This window comes from Schistocerca nitens, chromosome 6 (assembly GCF_023898315.1).
Source record: "Schistocerca nitens isolate TAMUIC-IGC-003100 chromosome 6, iqSchNite1.1, whole genome shotgun sequence".
NCBI classification, from domain to species: domain Eukaryota; kingdom Metazoa; phylum Arthropoda; class Insecta; order Orthoptera; family Acrididae; genus Schistocerca; species Schistocerca nitens.
The window spans coordinates 271922064-271942609 of NC_064619.1; positions in this window are offsets into that span (position 1 = coordinate 271922064).

The window sequence follows — 20546 nt, forward strand, 5'->3', positions numbered from 1 at the left end:
GGAGCGGGCTATGTGGAGGTAGCTGGTTCAATAATATCATCATCTAACATTTTAGATATCTCCTGGAATACTTTATTCCTGTAGCTTAAGGGGATTGTGTAGGGTGGCACTCTAAATGGTTTGTGCTGTTTTACTTCAAACTTGTACTGAAAGTGTTTAATACTGCCAGTCTTAGGTAAAAATACCTCTGCTTTATCTCGTAAAATACCCTCTAATTCTCTTTTACTATGTTCCGAAATACCTTGAACTTGTTGCAGTTTTTTGTCGATTTCTTTATGGACTTTTAACAGGAGTTGAGGCGATTCCCCCTTTTGTGCATACCATTCTAATTCTTCATTCTCTTTATCTCGCGTCATTCTTAATTGTTTGTTTATAACTGGTATTTCTTCTAATTTTAGCTTTTACTTAAAGTGAAGTGTGACATTCCCGAATGTTACGCTACCTATCCCCATATCTATTATCGCTCGTCTCTCATTTAAAAAATCTGCACCTATAATCAAATCTACAGTTAGTTTAGGTATAATCACGAAGTTGGCTTCGATCTTTTGACCTTGACACGAAAGAGTTAACCTTGTTTGTCTCGTAACTTCCGCAGCATTGTTTCTAATAGAACCTCTTACTTTAATCTTACGTGTTTTCAGAACTGGCAATTCCTCATTGCAATTACACTGCATGAATAAATTTTCTGAGATAGCAGTCAGTTCACTTCCGCTATCAATTACAATATTGACTGGGATATGCTTTACCATGGCCTTCACAATTGGTTGAATTTGAAAGGGTAGGTTCTGTTCTTCTTCTTCTTGCATCAACGAATCCTCCACTGAATCATACATTAGTCTTTTTAGGAATTTCACTTGTGAATTCGAACTTTCTGTAGGATAAGCTTCGACTGCTACTTCTCTCTCTTTTATTTCCTCTTCTCTATTTCTTCCTTCATTTACGCTTTCTTCAACATCCTCTACTTTTTCCTCATCCTCGTCTATCTTCTCATTTTTCGTCGCTACTTCCACATAATCGCATCTAAGTGCTCTAATTATCGCTTCATAACTTCCTTCTTTATATACGTTGGGTTGTGTGCCCACTAGTAACTTATTTTCAACTTCTGTCGACTGTGCATTATCCTCATTGAATTCGCTTTTCCGGGTTTCCAACTCAAATAGCTCTGCAATACTCATTACTTCGTCCTTTCCTCCTACATTCGTTGTGCATGCCTCTGGTAATTAATCTTCCTCGTCAGTATTCTCCCAATTAATTTCGTCCCAACACGATATTGTTATTTTCCTGTCTTCGTTTCCATCTGGTCCCTGCGGATTTGTTTATCCTTCTTCTATTCTCGTGATAAGGTATTTACTTCTCTGTTCAAGGTGCTGCAATTGTCCTGGGTCGGTGCATCATTCTCTTTGGAATGGGCGCTTAGTTGTCAATTTGAACGTTTATCGGGGTTTGGTGGTCTTACCTCCACCTCTTCTATCTGTATTCTCTTTTCTTGTTCAGCTTGTTGATAGTGATTTCTTTGTTGATAATTTGTCGGTCTATTGGTTCTCCATTACCCGTTCCGGTTGTCGTTATTCCCTCTGTAATAGTTGTTGCCATTCCTGGGTGAATTATAGTTATTGCCATATGCTCTTCTAAATCCATAACCGGTTCTTTGTTGAAATCTATTGTCGTTTCTTGGTGCGAAGTTATCACGTGGTTCGTAATTATTGTTTCTTCGTACTGTGTCCTGTGGATTCCACTGCTTTTTGCTTTCGTTTTCACGTGCGCTTCGTCTTTTTCTTGCGTCATCTTCCGAAAATATGAACTCTAGTTCCCTTAGAATACCTTTAAATGCTTCGACGTCATTGCCTCCGCGACCTACTAATGATTGCTGGTATTTCAATGGTAACTTCATCGCGCATAATTTAATCAACTCTCCGTCACTGTATGGTACATCTAAGCATTGATTTTTATTTGCCGTTAATTCGAAAAATTTCACGAGACTCTTCTCTCTTGAATTTTCAAAATATGGGTTCTGTAATAATTCGTACTTCACTCTGTTCTGTGCTTCGCTGGACCAATATCGAGAGAGAAACTTCTCTCTGAAATCTTCGTACGATCGGCATGTCGCTGCAACATTTTGCATGGTTTCTGCGACTGTTCCTGACATGTGTGCACATATAAAGTCTAACTTGGGTGCTAGCGTCCAGTGTTCTGGTAATCCTACTCGGAATTGATCAATAAAAGTTCGTGGATGTAATGAGTTTCCTTCTCGAAAGTGTTGAAATTTTCTGACTGTGAGGAAATGATCGTTGTCGTACTTTGTCATAGTTCCATATGAAATTCGCGATTCTTCGCCACTTTTGTTTCTGATCATTTCTCCCGTCGTTCTTTCCGGTTGTGGTAGATCCATTGGATATTGTCCACTGTAACTTCCGCCTACCCTTGCGTAGTATCGTTGGAGTGGTACGCAATAATTTTCTTCCATCGGTTGTGAACGTGTAGCTAAATGCATTGCACTGTACTCTTCGCGACCTGGCTTTCCATTGTCAGGTATTGGTTCGGTATCTTGTCTGGCTAACCTTGCCGCTTCATTGCACGATCCAAACCGTCTTGAAACATACATTTGTGGTTCTGCATGTGTTTGTGGTGCCGTTTGTTCATCATGATTTTTGAAACGTGTTTGTTGCGGTGCAGGGTGTCTGATTTCACGTATGTTATTTTCCGTCTGTGACTGGAATCGAAAATGCATGATATCTTCGTTAATTGCTTGTTTTTCAGGTGCCGTTACAGATACGGATGTGGTTGCAGACTCAGTGCTTGTTCGATCCTGTTCACTACGCTCTTCAATGGTTTGCAACAACTCTGTTCGCAATTTCTGAAATTGTTGCTTCGTTTGCGCTTCTATTTTGACTATGCGGTTATCATATGTTTTCATAGCTGCTTTTGTGATACGTTTGTGTAACACACTGTTTTCAACAATTTCACGCACTGTACCTGCTGCTTGTCTAGTAATTACGTTTGTCTGTTTCTCTAGTTTCTTGACTTCTCCCTGGGTGTTGTTACGTAATGTTTTGATTTCGTCATTACGCTATGTTTGTACGTCCGCTTGTACCTTGTCAATGTCTGTTCTCAATTGATTGTGACCTGTTACTAAGTTTCCTATCACTTCTCGAGATTCTTTTGCCTCGTCTTCAATATGACTTAGGTGTAACTGAATTGTTTTGTTTTGTTCTTTAATCTCACGCATTTGTCTCGTGGTTTCTGCAATTTGGTTCGTCGTTTCTGCATTCTGAATTTTAATTTGGTTCACAATTTCTTTATTTTGTCTTTTCATGGTTTCCATCATTAACTGTAATAATTTTGCCAGATTTTTGGGTCCTATTGCGTTTTCTTCCGACGTCGTACGCTCTGTGTTTTCGCCCAAGTGTTGGTTTTCAACAGATTGCATTGAACTGTGCGGTGACACGTTTCTGCTCGAATACCTTGTACTCTGTGGTGAGGGAGCTCTGATTACTTGTACTATGGGTTCTACGTATTCAAGACGCAAGTTAGAATTCTCATCGGCTGTCTCTCTACTTTCCTGCTCCTCTGTCGTATGCTGACCTAGGTTTTCTGTGCCTTGGCGTACATTATCCTCGTTATGGTGCGTTACCTGTCCTATTTCTCGCGATACTGCATCGTCTGTTATACTGTCCTCTATTCTCTGTCCGTCTACGTGTTGGGTCTCTACCTCAATTCGGTCAAGGTCTCGGTCTGCCATTGCTAATCTTTCCGAATCCCTTATTTTCTGTTTTAAAAGCAATTCAGGCGCCCTACTTCGAGTCAACATGCGCTCATACGATCTCACGCGTTTCATAAACGTTTTGCACACACGACTTGACAATCCACTCAATTATTTGTTGGGTCAGAACCAACTTGTCAACGATGTATCCGCCACCTGTGCGCTTGCATTGGAGAGAAAATTTATTTCTAACAATATTAAAATTCATAATTTAATTATGCTATTGTCTCTGCTAGAATGTCTAACTTTATATTGAATACTTTATTACTATCTATCGCTGCAGCTACTGTTTTCAACTATTTATACCTTTCAAAAAAAAATTATTACGAAAATTTTTCAACAGGATATTTTTCGGACCTTGTTAGGCATGTGGTCGACCTTCAATCATGGTTTTTTACCGTCCTAGCAGGGTCGCCATTCTCTAACATTCTGCGTGGTGTCTGTTAGTTCTAAGTCATGTCTCCCTGCCACTTTAGTGCAACGACGCTCTGAGCGTGTATTTTAGGGAATTGGCTAGTTTGAACCTGGGACCTGTTGCTGGTAAAGAGACGCCAGACCACAAATGACATGTAGAGTTCAGAAGAGTTCAGTGAGACTAGCGATGAGATAACCAAATACTTAATGATTTCAGCGTCAGCTCCACTGCACTCCTTGTAAAAGAATCTTAATACTAACTAAATTTAGTGGAAGGGGTTCAAGGCTTTTCTATTTTTAGTTGGCTGGTAAAATAACGCCGAAAAAGCAGTTAAGTTTACCGTTGGAAATTTACTCACAAAACATTGTTTATAAATTTGCACTATTGATAAAAGGAAATATTTTAATAGAGGATGATAAAAACCAACTGTGTTCAACAAAAATGTGATCGAATATTCCCTGAGTGGGTTTCCAAGTTCTACAATGGATCGAAGGATGACCTATGCCGTATCACATCTATAGTCTAGGTATAAATTAAGTTTTACAAAAGAGGAAACTATCAAAATGTGCTGCAGTGACCCTCACTTATCTTTAATTACTGCCGGCCGGTGTGGCCGTGCTGTTCTAAGCGCTTCAGTCTGGAACTGCGTGTCCGCTACGGTCGCAGGTTCGAATCCTGCCTCTGGCATGGAAGTGTGTGATGTCCTTAGGTTAGTTAGGTTTAAGTAGTTCTAAATGCTAGGGAACTGATGACCATAGATGTTAAGTCCCATAGTGCTCAGAGCCATTTGAACCATATTTAATTACTTATCTAACTTGTCATAAATTACAGTGGCTGATGTGGCTTCTCAATAATTATATAACAGAGAAATCATCGCGTTTCAGATTTTAACTTACGTAGCAAATGTGAATACTGTGAGATTGAATTGACGATCGACACTATTATTACATAAAAAGGGGATGTAACAGATGAGACTTCTGCAGTTCTGAGTGAAGCCTTATGCGCTCAAAAATGCGGCATCGCGTGCGTTCATTGCCTTGTCAGTACTCGTCAGGGGGCGGCGGCCAGCGCAGCTCCATACAGCTCGCCGTCTCGGAAGCAACTCTCTCCTAACTTCTCCTTACTACAATTTACCGAAGTTGGTTTTAAAAAAAAAACTATCTGGCTGTGTTTTCATCTGACCAATCAGGGTGTCAATGTTAACCTTAAGCTCCGCCTACAAAAATTCTGTCTATCCAATGAGAAACATACTTTTCGTGGTGGGGCAATGTTTTTAACGTTTGCAACGTAACAGAGTCGCGAAAAAGTCTCACGCTAAAACTTGCGGCTGGTGTGGCCCTTTTAGTGTTATCGTAAGATCTATACCGTTCTTCTGGAGGGCTGTAGCTCTTAACATGGGCTGGGGGGTGGTCCTCGTGGTTAGCTGGCGACGTGGGTGTCTGTCCCTTATCGTAGGGCCTTCTAGCTTAACACGGTTCTGCTCTCGGCTTCTGTTCTCGTTTCTCTCCTCAGAACTGCGTCTGTCTCACGGTGGGAAGGTATGACATGCATTTAAGCATTCACGTGTTAGTCTGTGGTATTCCATTTGCTCACTCGTTACTCGTATTACTTTGGTTAATTTAATGTCACGATTTATTCGGAGGTATGTGACATACTACTGGATTAGCTTATCATGTCAGGGTTTTCATGGAAGGTGTTGGATTTGCTTGACACCTTACAAGACCACTAGAAAACTATGATCCTGTGTCGCATTCCTTTTAAAATTACGTGAACCACATCACTTTCAGGTAAATCCAGTTCTCGGGGAGTACAACAAATGCGCACCTTTCAGCTCAAATATTCACGCAACTTCTGAACCGTGCAACTACAATCACTAACCATTACATCTCTCATACGTATCCCTGTGCTCTCTCTCTTAACTAATTTACGAATCTCAGAAAATGAATTTTGTTTCTGAGTTTCTGGGCAATAGAGCCCTCACCTGACAGAAAATAATTTACAACACAAATGCGTGTGACAGGTGCATGAGAAGCGCCTGTTCTTCTAATCTCACAGTGAACTGAAAGAACGTTGTCACAGCCAGACCAAGCTCTACTGACAGAGACTTATATTCATTTAAAATAGCTAACAAAGGATTCGGCAATTCAGCAAACACCTAAAAAACATCAGTTTTCTTACCATCTGCTTCTACACCCATCCCCCAATTCCTATGCAAAGTCTCAGACTCACCATGAACCCGCCAACAAAAGGATCACACGTGTTTGCAAGGCGCATAATTCTGTCTGAATTTGTAAAATCTGTCAATAATTGGCGGCCTCTGTAAATACTGCGAAGAGATCTATAATTCTAGCAAACAAATGCAGTCAGTATGCCTGTACACAGACAATATGCGAGTGAGACGTTAGAAGCTGTTCAACACCCTGTCCCGCATCAGTGAGCAGCACTGCACAAGTAGCGCAAGCAGCACTTACCTCTCCCAACGTGTTTGCCGACAACTGAGCCGGCCGACGTCACAGGAGGTCTACGGCACATCCTTCTGTTGGAGCTCTGCGGATTTGTAACTCGTGAAGTAGGACGCTTTCATTAAGTAGCGGATTCCCATGACAGGTCTGGTAGCAGTGTCCATATCTGTGACAAGCAATCACTTTACAAAGTACCAATTCCTATTCTTATAAAGCTAAGTCTCATATGGCCCCTAGGATTCGTATTTACTCCGCTACCAGTGAAATCCCCCCTCTCCCCCACCGCACACACACACACACACACACACACACACACACACACATTTAGGTTGCCAGAGAAATAGGGTAAAATTAACTAACACTCGATCAACATTTTATAGACTAAATAATTAAAAAAAAGAACATGAAGACAAATCGTTTAAATCAATAGGTGCCAGGACGACAAACCAGAGCCCATAAGTGTAACAAATTACGTCTGTTTTACAAAGTTATGATACTATTAATAATCACCCCATATTCACATACATGTAAGAAATAAATTTCAAATTCATATATTTCATTTCTTCCAATGGGCTAAACATGTCCCAGTGCCAAGATGACGTCAAGAGCTTTCGCCCTCACGCAAATAACGCTGCCAAGATGACGACAACAGCGACCGCCATCAAACAAACAACACTGAAAACACTAACCAGCTGGCTATCTAACACAAAATAAATAGAACAGCCGTACTCGCTTGTCGTCACGAAAGGTACATTGCACCAAGTTCACAAAACGTCGCTAGTACTGTTAATCACATATCCAGTTCCACATAGCGTTGTCCTCAACATGTATTGCATTGCATGAGTATTCTCACAGTAAAAAACACCTTCAGGGTCTCTTGGTGGTCTGGACACACACTGTATTGGGATGAACTGACATCAATCTTCAAACTTCTGCAGCCCCCAACACGTCCGTTACGGACCTCGCGTTTAAGGAAAATTACCGCTGTCGTCGACGACAGACCGTCTCAGTTTTCAGACAAGGGCCCTTCTACTCAAGCCGCATGATCCATATCAAAGCAAGCTAATGTTGATAAGCTTATTTATTTAACTCGTTATTTAGACTTTATTTCTTCTGATTGACCGGACACGTGGCATCGTTTTGTGACTTGGCAATGCTCACTAATTTTCGTCGTAACATTAACGTGTATAATACCGTTCTCCCTTTCTTTTAACGTTTCGATGTAGATAATTTTTCTCACGCAATTTATTTTGAATCTGTTGCATTGACGTGGAGTTTCATCGTATAGGTTGTTTATTTACGAGTCTAGGAGCTTTAGTGTTTCTCTTTTTTATAGGTGACGTTCGATAATGACTGACAGATTTACGTTGGAGGAGAGAAGGGTTATAGCAGACGTGGAGAAAGCGTATAGTTCTACATCTACATTTACATTGTGCAAACGACCAGGAGGTTGATTGCAGAGGATACGTCCCATTGTACCAGCTATTAGGGTTTCTTCTTCGTCCATTCACGTATGGAGAACGGGAAAATGATTGATTTAATGGCTCACATCGTACAGTAACTATCCTAATCTGATTCTCACTATAGCTATGTGAGCTATATATAGGGGATTGCAATATATCACTAGAGTCACCATGTAACACCGTTTCTTGAAACTTTGTTAATATACTTTCTCAGAATTGTTTGCGTATATCTTCAAGAGTCTTCTATTTCAGTTCTTTCAGCATCTCTGTGACACTCTCCCACGGATTAACAAACCTGTGACCATTCGTGCTGCCCTTCTCTGTATACATTCAATATCCCCTGTCAGTCCTATTTGTAAGCAATCTGCTTTGTAGACTGAGTGCACTTCCCCAGAATTCTACCAATAAACCGGAAACTGTCACCTCCTTTACCCACGACTGAGCCTATGTGATCATTCCATCTCATATCCCTAAGCAGTGTTACACCCATGTATTTGTGTGAGTTGGCCGATTCCAACAGTGACTCAATGATGTTATAGTCATAGAATACCATATTCCTTTTTTCATTTCGTGAATTGCACAGTTTTACACTTCTGAACATTTAAATCACGTTGCCAATCTTAGCCCGAAGATCTGACTGAATATTTACGTAGCTTATTTCAGGCAGTACTTCATTATGGATAAGTGCTCTTGTTAGAACGTTGATATTAGTATTAATATTCAAATTCTACATTTGACGACGACTCTCCTACCAAAAAGTCCTCAATCCAGTAACAGATTTCACTTCTACATCTACATCTACGTAAATACCAACTGTATTCCATCGAAGTTTCAAGATCAATTTGCCCGTTGTCCATGAGGCTGTTTAGTGATTTTTAGAACGATATTTAAAAGGCATTAGCGTTCAGCCATCAGGAAACCTTCCGCACAAGCAAATTTATTAACCATCACAGCACCACTTCTTTTTGGAACAGTGAACATGAACGTGACTCCTCCAACGTGAATGGTGTGCTGCGTCCGCCAGTAGAGTAATAGGGCCTCACTTCCTTGACATTCCTACAGTGAATGCCGTAGTATAATCAACGTTGTTACAGGAGCATTAGAACACAGAACTGAACTCCGCCCGAAGAGGCCACGAAGGCCCAACGGTACCGACAGGCCGCCGTGTCATCCTCAGACCACAGGCGTCAATGGATGCGGATATGGAGTGGCATTTGATCAGCTCAACGGTTTCCCGGTTGTACGTCAGTTTACGAGACCGGAGCCGCTGCTTTTAGTTTAGTAGCTCATCAGTTTTGCTTCACAAGGGCTGAGTGCAACCCGCTTGCCAACAGCGCTCGGCAGACCGGATGGTCACCCATGCAGGTCCTAGCTCGGCACCACAGCACTTAACCTCGGTGATCTGACGGGGACCGGTAGTACCACAGCCGCAAGTTCGTTGGCGCATAAGAGCATACCACGCTACAAATGCAACGTGTAGGTTTCTTCCAGCACCATCACATTACGTATCATTGCTTGCGCATATGTTGATCAAACACTTCCCGGTACTTGGATCGGCTGTGGATGCCTACTCTGTTGGCGTCTCTCGTCAGATTTGACAACCTACGATTTTTGCTTGTGAGGAATAGTCAAGAAGAATGTATAACAGGAAAATTAACATCAATGACCTTATGGATCGAATACGGGAAGTGACATTATCTTTTCCCCCTGAACAGGATGGACGGACTTTACGTGGTACTGTTACACATGGTGGCAGACTTGTTGAGAACACTATGTGAACTGTAAATCGTGGCAACATTCATTTAAATTCATTGAAATACACATTTCACTACCTGGAAAAGGTAAATGGTACCAAATGATTGGTAACGTAATTTTGAATCACCATGCCTATTTACACATGTTATGAATTAAAGTCCCCACCACGATAACGGCCTGTCAAAGAAGGTAGAGGAGCAGACAGAGGTTCAGGGCACTCTTTTGCCCTTTGGGTGGGGAACTGCCTTAAAAATCGGAAGAATCAGCAGTGTTCAACGGCATGAGGATATAGAGGGCAATGGAAACCACTGCATTAAAGATACATAATGTGTATCCACTTTGCCTTTGTCTGAAAAAGTGTCATGATGACCTCTCGATTGCGCAAGGATTCCGGGTTAGTCCCCATTCGAATCTCCAGGAGGGGACCGCAGAGGGATAGGTGTCGATGAGAAAAACATTGGGAGGGGGGATTACGTTCTACGAATATGAATTGTCAGAAGTTTAAACGCATTAACAAAACAGGAACATCTAAAAAAGGGAGTGGAAAAGGTCCGATCTAGACACAGTGGTGATCAGTGAAGTGAAATGGAAAGATGATAATGATTTCTGGTCAGACGAGTATCTAGAGTCACGTGGAAATAGTACGGTCCTTCAGTATGGTATGCGACGCCTCAAAATAACATCTTTTGCAAATAAACGTAACGGAAATTGCACATGAGGCTGTACGTTTTTCTTGTATTACTCTCTTGTGTAAGTTCCCCAAAGATAATTGTAAGTATCTGTGATCAACATGTACTTCCGTTCCTGATGTTATGTTGGCCTTGCAATATTGTACAAGACTTTCTAATTTGTCTTTTGTGTAAATTTTTCCACAGTTATCTGATGATGTTATCTGATGATGATTACTCTAAACGCGTCGTAAATAAAGTTTTTAGCGATGAGGGCGTTTACCTGGAATTACTAGATGCCAAGACGATTATAGTGTAAATTAACAGATGCAGCAAACGGTACAATGGGAGTAGCATTCCTTACTAATAGGAAAGTAGGGCAAAGAATGAGCTACTGTGAACAGTTCAGTGATAGTGTTGCTCTCATCCGGAAGAATCAGTTTCGATGGAACTGGGATTGTTAAGTAATGGCGAAATATGGGACGCGTTATAAGTTTTCTAAGGATGTGGATACAGAATGCGATAAGGAATACGAGAGTAGCCATTTCAGCTAAAAACGAATGGATGCCTGTAAATAGGTATATCACAAATGCTGGAGAAACAAACATAGGTACCAGGAAGGTAACTGCGAAGAAACCTTGGATAGCAGAAGAAATAAGTTGATGGGCGAAAACAGGATTTACAAAAATGCTCAGGGAAAGACAGGAATATAGCGAATAAATCACTTAGGAATAAAATAAATAGAAAATGCTGGGGAGCCAAGACTACAGGGAAAATGAGACAAAAAAAAGTATTTATCGTCAGGAAGACTGATTCGGCATTAAGAAACGTCAGAAAAACCTTCGGTGAAGTGAAAGCAAGTGTGGTAACATTAAGAGTGATGTGGGTATGTTGGGTATTCCAGTGTCAACGCAAAGGAGAAAGTGAATGGGTGGAAAGAGTACAGTGAAGGACTCTATAAGTGGGAGGACTTTTATGTCATTGTTCAAAATGGTTCAAATGGCTCTGAGCACTATGGGACTTAACTTCTGAGGCCATAAGTCCCCTACAACCTAGAACTACTTAAACCTAACTAACCTAAGGACATCACACACATCCATGCCCGAGGCAGGATTCGAATTTGCAACCGTAGCCGTCTAGCGGTTCCAGACTGCAGCACCTACAACCGCTCGGCCACCCCGACCGGCTATGTCATTGTGATAGAAGAAGAAACTGGGGTCGATATGGAAAACGTGCTCTAGAAGGCAAGAGATCGAATAAGGCAATAGGGATGGATCACATTCCATCGCAATTCCTGAAATTATTGAGGGAAATGACAACCAAATGACTATTGAACTTGTTGTGGAGAATCTATGAGACTGGTGGAACAGCAACAGATTTGCGGGGAAACTTCATGCACAAATTTCCCAAAGTAGCAAAAGCTTATAAGCGCCGAAAACTATCACACAATCAGCGTAGCAAGTCAAGCTATCAAGTTGCTGACAAGAGCAATATAAAGAAGAATTGAAAAGAAAAATCAGGATTTCTTGGATGGCGATCAGTCTGGCATTATGAAAGGTGAAAGCCCCGGAGAGGCAATCCTGGATTGGAGCTTGATAACGGAAGTAAGACGAGATAAATCAAGACAGTCTCATATGATGTGTCGATCTGGAGAAAGCGTTCGGCGGCGCAAAATGTTGCATAATGCTAGAATTTCTGAGATAAATAGAGTTAAGCTATTGGGAAAAAATAAGAGTCGTTGACAAAGAACGAATGCTCAAATTAAAAATTGCGTAAGACAGGGATGCAGTCTTTGACCCTAATCACTCAATCCATACAGCGAAGAAGACATGACGGAAATAAAAGAAAGGCTGAGATTAAAACTCAGGGTGAAAGGATGTAAATGATAAAAGTCGCTGATGACGTTCCTATCCTCAGCGAAGAAGAATTACAGGATTGTGAATGGAATGGACAGTGTAATGAATACAGGTTGTGGACTGAGAGTGAATCGAAAAACGACCACAGTAATGAGAAGCACCAGAAATGAGAGTAACAAGAAACTTAACATCAAAACTGGTGAAAAGAGACTAGCAGAGGCATAGAGAGAATTCCTGGCCAATAGAAGTCTGCTGGTGTCAAACATAGACCTTCATTTGAGAATGAAGTTTCTGAGAATGTACGTGCTGAGCACAGAATTTTATGGTAGTGAATCGTAACACAAGAGAATCTAAGCGATTGACATGTGGTGCCACGGAATAATGTTGAAAATCAGATGTACTTATAAAACAAGGAATGAGGAGGCCCTTCGAAGAATCGGTGGAGAAAAGAACGTGTCGAAAACACTGACAAGAAGAAGGGACGCCACGTTAGGACATGTGTTAAGACATCACGGAATAACCTCCGTGGTACTAGAGGAAGCAGTGTAGAGCAAGAACTGTAGAGGAAGACAGAAATTGGAATACATCCAGCAAATAATTGAGGACGGAAGTTGCAACTGCTACTCTGAGTGAAAAGGTTTTCACAAGAGACGTTGGTTCAAATGGCTCTGAGCACTATGGGACTTAACATCTGAGGTGATCAGTCCCCTAGAACTTAGAACTACTTAAACCTAACCAACCTAGGGACATCACACACATCCATGTCCGAGGCAGGACTCGAAACTGCGACCGTAGCGGTCGCGGGGTTCCACACTGATGCGCCTAGAACCGTACGGACACTCCGGCCTTTTCACATGAGGAGATTCATTGTGTGCTGCATTAAGCCAGTCAGAAGAATGATGCCTCACAAAAACAAAATCTCACTAACTACTGCAATACTGCAAGGACTAATTTCGTTAATACATACACTGATTCACAAGGAATGTTTCTGTTTATATTGCCGCTGCGTTAAATAAGTCAGCCTGACGAAGTTCCTTAGAGATATTCGTGCGTAGCCGGAGCGTCGCTAGTGTAATAAAGCACCCCAATCTTGAGTACGTGTGGTGAGACAAGGACAGACAGGTTCATATCTGTAGGGAACAACAACCTGTAATTGCACCACATACAATACCCGAAATAACTGGAACTGTAGAGACCTGCTATTGCCAATAGAGACATACTTTTTATAGTATTTCCAGTGTCATTATTTTCACTTCAGTTTCATAGATTCTGTTCAGTATTACCGAAGAGCCCTATAGCCAGCAGAATCGGTAACCGCACAGGAAGAGCGACCGGCCGGCGCTGACGTCCTGTAGAGGCGGGCTTGGGCGTCCGCTGTGGCCGCCGGCGCTGGGGGCCGCGGTTTGACTGATGGTCGCGTTACCGTGATTAATCGCGCCCGCCAGCGCCTTATATGAGCAGCGGCCGGCGCGTAAATTAATCAGGGCCTCGGCGCCTCGAGGCCAGGCGGTGCCTACTGGAGGGACGCCGCGCTGCCCGCCACTGTGCGAGGCGAGGCGAGGGTCGGTAGTAGGCTTGGCTGCCTCGCACCAGCCTCGGTTCGCAAACAGCAGAACGTAGACCGTCCGCCAATAGCCGTGACAGGGGTGCCAGTCTACGGTAAACCGCGCTAGGAAAGGGTCGTCGTTTCCTCAAGAGGCACTTGCGCGACACGTTACTGTCACCATGCCTCTTTTTTTTTGTTTTTTCTTTATTGTTATTTCACAGACCCCCGGCGCATATCGGCAGAGGGCGATCTGTCTGCGGATGCCGCTCTTCAGTCACATGAGAGTAAAAATAAGTAAGTAAATAAATAAAAATAACAGCTGGACATTGGGATTGACAGAAGTAAATGTTTTGTACAATAAATGGGCATATCGTCAGCTATATATGTTAAATTATAAACGGTTGACTTGGTGGTCATTAATTAAAATGTAGACACAGCTTGGTGGAAAATGAGTGTCGCACACGAATGTGTAAAAATGGATAGACAGCTGCAGAAACTAAAACGGAAAGCCCGATATCTCGACTGATTAAAGCAGATACACAGATGACTGTAGACATGAGTAGATGTAAACTGCTAGACGGAAGGGTGTCACAGGAAAGTACCATTTAAAAATATTGCCTAGAAGGGGGTTTGAGTAGGTGGAAGTTTGCAGGAGTGATGGGGGAAGAGCGGAAAGGGATGCGGTTCCGAACCGAGACTTAGGAAATGGGTGGAGAGGATTAGGGGAGAGGGTGCCTTGACAAGGGAGTGGCAGGGATCTCCTAGCTCTAGTAGATGGTTCTATATCAGGGCGGATTCCATGGTCGGGTAAGGAAAGGCGATTAAAGTTTTGTCGAGAGAAGATGTGGTGGGTGTGGAGGTGTAGTGTGTGTGTGGGGGGGGGGGGGGATGTGATGGTAGAGCTGCGGCAGAGTACTAGGATCAGTAAGCAGCGGAACTAGAGGGTGAGCAGTGTCGAGTTTATATGTAACGTAGCATATTCGGAGGTGTTAAAGGTGGAAGGTTAAGGTGGGGAATTTTATAAGTTGATAGAGGATGGGGTTGGAGGAGGGTAAGCTGATCCAAAAGGCTAGGTGGAGTACATGGCATTCGAGGATCAATAGGGCGTGACAAAATGGGGGAGGGGCGGAAGTCACATCAGCATAGCAGAGGATGGCTCGGTTTAGAGCTTTATAGATGTGGAGGATTGTGGAAGGACGCAATCCCCGTGTTTGATCAGTTAGTAATTTTAATAATTTTAGAATATTGTGGGCTTCCTGTTGAATTGTTAGAAGATGGGACTTCCATGTTATCCCCCGATCAAGTGTTACAGTGAGGTATTTTAATGTGTTAGTTATTTGGATACGACCGTTGTAAATGGTGAGGTAAGATTCGTGAGGAGGAAGCTGCGCATAGTTTGGCCAATAATTATTGTCTGAGTTTTGGTGAGGCTGATTTTGAGGAGCCACTGATTGCACCAGGAGGTGAACTAACTGAGATGGAGCTTGGAGGATCTTTGGTATTCTCACTACCGTTCAGTACTTTATCCGACACTTCTTTCCGCGTCTTCACCATGTTTCGTCAGAGACCCAACATCCGTTAAGACAACATCGTTAGACAAAGAAAATAAGATTTCTAGATAAACGTACGAGTGCCGTTCAATAAGTAATACAACACATTTAAAAAAAAAAAGAAGAAGCGCGGAATTTGTTATGGGACAGTGTGAAATATTCCCGCATCAGCCCCTATAGTTTCATGAAGTTTTGGAAGGTGGCGGCACCGTACGTAGCCTTCAAAATGGCGTCTGTAACGAATTTTCGTTCCAAGCAGAGGACTGTCACTGAGTTTCTCTGGCGGGAAACCAGAGCATCGCAGATTTTCTTAGCGTTTGCAAAAAATGTCTACGGGCACCTGCAGTGAACAAAAACACAGTGATTTGTTGGAGTGTGTAGGGTCTGTCATCATCGCAACAAGGTCGCACTGACCTCTCTGATCTCTCGCATGCCGGCTTGCTGCTCACAGCTGTGACTCCTGTAATGTTGGACTCCAACGTGTTCATTGCCATAAGGTTGCAAACGAACTTCTTCTCCATGACAACGCAAGGCCACACAAAAGTCTATGCTCACGAGAGGAGTTCACGGAAATTCACTGAACTGACCTTCCTCATCCACCCTATAGCCAGGTCTGGCACTTTGCGCTTTGTATCTGTTTGGTGCAATGAAGGTACGCATTCCGCGTGGAGCAGTACGGGATTGATGTGGAGGTTATTGTTACAGCAAGACATGGCTTCGACGTCGACGAATAGAGTGGTTACATACGGGCGTACAGACCCTCCCAGTAAATTGGTGTAAAGCCGTCGCATTGAACGGAGATTATGTTAAAAATAGGGTTTTGTAGCCACAAGGATGGGGAATTACATGGTGTGTTGGAAACCTGAGTGAAACCAACCTGCTTTTAGAAAAAAAATGTGTTGCATTACTTATCAAACGAAGCTCATACTTTAGAATACGTTCACAATTTACCAAATAGCCTGTAAAATATTTCAACTGTCGTAAACCACTGAGAGCAGCGTGACAGAAAGTAACCAAATATCCTCGTCAAGGTCCTGATGTAAGTTGTAGAGCCTACATAGTGTGAGTGGTGACTGATGTTCAGAAATTACTGAACACCGTAGCACTAACATTTTAAATAATGAAGTAATGTGTGGATAGTGTGTGAGTTGTTGATAAATGAATGAACAGAGTCACGCAAGCTTTTAATATCTTTCCAAGAATGCATAAAGATAGCATCAATGTTCACAAACGATAGACAGCTGTTAACATACTGGCCGTGTATTCGGGAGGATGAACAATCCAATATCCGTTCCGCTATTCTGATTTAGGTTTTCCGTCATTTCCCAATGTCATTTCAGACAAGTGCCAGGAGGATTCCTACTTTAGGTCCACAGACCGAGTGCTGCCTCATACTTGTCAAACTAGATCTGTTGATTAATCTGAACAAATGTCTAAATACACGAAGTATCTTTTTCTTGAGCTGAAGTACGATGTGTCTGCCAATGAGGCTTAGTGGCCAGCATTTCTGGTTGCTATGGAACAGCACGGCTCCTCCCCTGCGGAGAGAAATGGTTTGGGTTACACTCAGCTTCATGCGACCGACTGAGAAGCTACTTCTATAATAAGTAGCAGCTCCAAGACCAAGAAAGCCGAGAATGGCCGGGAGAGCGGTAGTCTGACACCACTCCCCGCCATACCGCATTCAGTGACGTCACTGAAAGAGGACGCACGGCGGTCAGACGGTCCCGATTGGCCCATCAGGGCCAGAATGCTTTGATTTGCATTTTTGCTCTGTAGTACGATGTACAGCCTCCCACTTGCCTGATTGTTATAATTAATTATGGCGATCCGGTTTGGTTGGGGGTGGTCAGCTGCTTCGTTGTGAAAAAAAATTGACAATGTTCGCAAATACAAGAACTTGCGTATTTATAAACATCAACGTCCCTCTAAATTTTAGCCACAAAGATGGTGCTTTGAAAGGATAAAATCACAGTTTGTTTACTTCATTTATCCGCTTTTTGGAAATGACACATTTCCTGACAATCCCTACACCCAACAATGCTCGTACTAACGGTTAAATGTATTTCACTTTCGACTGAAGTTCCTATTGGTGCATTTCTTTTCCGAACTATCTTCCACGTTACAATTATCTGTAACTGTTGAAATAATAATACGTTCAGCAAACGGAAGCTGTTGAGAAAGGCGATACCGTTTCGACTACTGATTTCACAGATAACTACATAGTTTCCGCAAATAATCCGAATCATCACTCACTATTACCCTACCAGTCCACGTAACACTTTCAAATTCATAATTCATCAATTTTAATAAACGGTTCGAGTAATTTTAGTGTGACGGAACTACAACACCTGAACAAGGGCCCCATCCTTGTATCAAGAGAATGCCCTTGCACAGAAACGGTTCTCTTAGCTTCCATAGTTCCAGAGAAGCAGCGAAGCATAAGGGGTGCGATTTACAACGTTATGCTTCTATGGACAGTAGTAACCCTTACTAAATCGGTTCAGTCTCATTAATGTGACCACCGCCTATGTTCAGTAACCACTCACAGACGGAAGGTCACAGCATTAGCAGTGGAGGGTATATAAAACTTGTGGGGACGATGAGAAGAAACAGTGCTATCTTCGTCGTATTGCGGAAATGGAGCGATTTATCTGACATCCAGAAGGGATTGATCAATGTCTTTCGGGCAATGAATCGAAGCTTTCCGGAACACGTGCTTCCGTGGTCAAAGTATACCGTGCATGGGAAAATGGCGCAGTCCGAAACCGCCGCCAAGGTTGCACCACAGGATGAACGTCGGTTGTGGTGACGTGTGCAGGCGATCAGATGTGCGACTATTGAGCAACTGACCGTCGAAATGAGGCAAAGGGGTACCAACAGTGTCTTCTCACCGACCATTCAGTGAACATGGCTGCGTATGGCCCTTCGCAGCAGGCACCTGACACATGTACTCATGCTGACTGCTGTTCTTCGGTGACGTTGGCTGGAATTGGGACGCCAGTATTGCAGCTGGACGGTCACTAATTAATGACAAGCGGCCTTTTCGGATGAACCACGTTTAATACTCCATTGGACATGTTGCATTCGTCGAAAGGGTCCAATCGAGGAGGTTACCTTATGGTCTGAGGAATGTTTTCGTGGTATTTCACGGCAATCCCGAATATCTCGAAGGCAGAGTGGATCAAAACAAGTATAGATCTATTCTTGGGGACCATGATCACACCTGCTGGATGTTTTCTCTCCTCGGCACTATGACATCTACCAGCAGGACAATGCAACGTGTCACACAATTCGCAGTGTACGTGCGTGGCTCGAAGATGTGTTTACCGCAGTTCACTGGCCACCAGATGCTTACGGATTTAAATAAATCGCGAATCTGTGGGACCATCTCGATCGGGCTGTTTCTGCCATGGATCTTAAACCGAGAAACCTAGCGCAGATGACCACTTCATAGTAGTCGTCATGGTTTCACATACCTGTCGGTACCTTCCAGAACTTTACTGACTCTGATCCTGCAGTCCGCGCTGTATGACAGGTTGTCACATTAATGTGACTAATTCGGAGTGTTCAAATGGTTCAAATGGCTCTGAGGACTATGGGACTTAACTTCTGGGTCATCAGTCCCCTAGAACTTAGAAATACTTAAACCTAACTAACCTAAGGACACCTCACACATCCATGCCCGAGGCAGGATTGGAACCTGCGACCGCAGCGGTCACGCGGTTCCAGACTGTAGCGCCTAGAACTGCTCGGCCACAATTGGTTCAAATGGCTCTGAGCACTATGGGACTTAACATCTATGGTCATCAGTCCCCTAGAACTCAGAACTACTTAAACCTAACTAACCTAAGGACATCACACAACACCCAGTCATCACGAGGCAGAGAAAATCCCTGACCCCGCCGGGAATCGAACCCGGGAACCCGGGCGTGGGAAGCGAGAACGCTACCGGGTCACAATTCGGAGTGTACTTACTGGTTGTTCTCCGAAGTTGTCCCCAGCAGATGGCGAAGGAATTTCTAATAACATAGTAGAAGTGATCTACGAATCAATAAAACCTCAAGCTTACTTTAATAAACTGCTAATTACATCAAATACGTACGATGTTCGAGGGCATTGCGGCTTTTTATTTTTTTGGTGACCAGCTGTATATCGTCCTCCCTCGCGTGCGTTTCAGTAATTTGAAGAGAAGAAAGCCACACATCCTACAATGCCATATATTACAGCAAATCACAAAAGATTGTTAACGTTGGTATTTACTCATAGAACGAATCATCAACTGACTCACATCATCGAATGCCCATTACAAAAAACACTTGATACGATATTTTATTAGTCAAATCGAGATCATGGACCGCGAAGAAAAAAAATGCCCTTTCGGTGAAGCAACGATTAAGCTATACTTGAAATTAGAAAATTTCTATGGTGACGGTACTTCAGTGGGAAATAAAGTAAATTGTTCTAGAAAGGTATTGACTAGAATGAAATTTTCACTCTACAGCGGAGTGTGCGCTGATATGAATCTTCCTGGCAGCTTAAAACTGTGTGCCGGACCGAGACTCGAACTCGGGACCTTTGCGTTCCGCGGGCAAGTGCTCTATCAAGCACGACTCACGCCCCGTCCTCACAGCTTTACTTCCGCCAGTACCTCGTCTCCTACCTTCCAAACTTCACAGAAACTCTCCTGCGAACCTTGCAGAACTAGCACTCCAGGAAGAGAGGATATTGCGGAGACATGGCTTAGCCACAGCCTGGGGGATGTTTCTAGAAAGAAATTTTCACTCTACAGCGGAGGGTGCGCTGATTAATCTGCCAGGAAGTGAAGTTTGGAAGGTAGGAGACGAGGTACTGGCTGAATTAAAGCTGTGAGGACGGGGCGTGATTCGTGCTTAGCAGAGCACTTGACCGCGAAAGGCAAAGGTCCCGAGTTCGAGTCTCCGTCCGGCATACAGTTTTAATCTGCCAGGAAGTTTCAGGTATTGACTAGGTGCATCCGTTTCTTTGACGAATTGACTGTCTTTTGTGAAAACAATCACCAAGCTTATGTTTGCTACGTAATTGTAGAGTA